Here is a 1,439-nt window from a genome sequence, read left to right as displayed (position 1 = left end):
CAATATAATTGAATCATTAATCATTTAATCAATATATCGATGTATTGTTACACTTCTAGCTAATGGCTAGTCAGAGTTGAGCCAAGATCAAAATGGATCTCTGAACATCCTAAAACAACAACAGGCTCAAAAGTTTTATAGCAGTTCATGTAAATAATATTTTATAAACCTTTACGTTAATGTCCTTTTAGCAATACGTGGTTATTTATGCACAATTCAATGGTTATGTGGAATAACAAAGAGCAACAGCAGGAGCAGCTAGCTGTAGCACTTCTGGTTCAATCTGGAAAACTGTACTTGTGTAAGGCCAAGTTTTAAGAAACAATGTTCAGATGAATCTCTGTGATTTTTTTTCTTCCTGAAACTAATGTTGTTGTAAGCTACTTTGGCCTTAGCTCTGCTCTGATTAGCTGCTAGCTTGCTAATCTGGTAAAAATAAAAACTCAACCTCACTTCAAAAGATCTGAATTATCCCTTCAAAAACAACGCAATGGTCTTTTTTCAGGCCCTTACCTGAGCTAGTACATGTGGGATTCCTGGGTTTTGCCTGTCACTCACTCTTCCTTCCACAGCTAATCAACGTTAACTCACTCCACCTGCTGCTGCTCTGAGGAGGACTGCCTGACGGTGTATTTAAGCTCCTGCCAGACGCCTCTTCAGCCATCTAACCTTTTGTTGCAGCTGGTTCTCCCCAACTGTGATTCCTCCAGGACCTTCCACAGTCTGCCTCTTCAAGTCCTCCCTAGGACCTCATCTCTTCACTGGGCTCCACCTGTGGATCAAAGGTGTCCCTTCAACAACCATCTTCAAACTAATCTCAACTGGGTCAACCTGCTCCTCTCTCCGCCGCCAATTACCTCCATATCGTATCCTCTGCAAAACCCAGGACCTCTCCTCTCTTCTCCTTCTCGGCCTTCACCTAAAAACACAACCACTGCGATGACACCAAATCACCTGTAAATAAAGTTCACTTACCTTTTGTACTCCTGACTCTGTCTTTACTGAATCAGTCTGCTTACTTGGGGGTCGACGTTGATACAAACCTGATAGTACAAAGGCAACAGTGAAAAGGAAAAACTCCCTCATGGGAAGAAACTTTCAGCAGAAGCAGACTCCGAACAAGCGGCCATCTTTGACCGGCTGAAGTTCGGACCTCCTCAGCTGGATCCTTTTGATGCAGAGAAGCAGCGGCTCTTTACTGCACAGCTACCCTATGGAGGATGTTCATTTCAGCTGCTTATATGTGAGATTTTGTTGTCCCCCATCACAGAGAATTGGGAAATTGGAAATACCCTCCATTCCTCCGTCTGTCTGTCTCACGAGCTGATAACTTAAGCACAAGCAGAAAAATGGGTTTCCATGTCAAAATCCAAAGTGGCCATCACCAAATCAATCTATCTATCTATCTATCTATCTATCTATCTATCTATCTATCTATC

The sequence above is a fragment of the Nematolebias whitei genome, chromosome 12, assembly GCF_014905685.2.
Source record: "Nematolebias whitei isolate Nwh7 chromosome 12, NemWhi1, whole genome shotgun sequence".
NCBI lineage: Eukaryota > Metazoa > Chordata > Actinopteri > Cyprinodontiformes > Rivulidae > Nematolebias > Nematolebias whitei.
The sequence above is the reverse complement of the archived record's forward strand: the minus strand, read 5'-3'. Positions refer to the sequence as shown.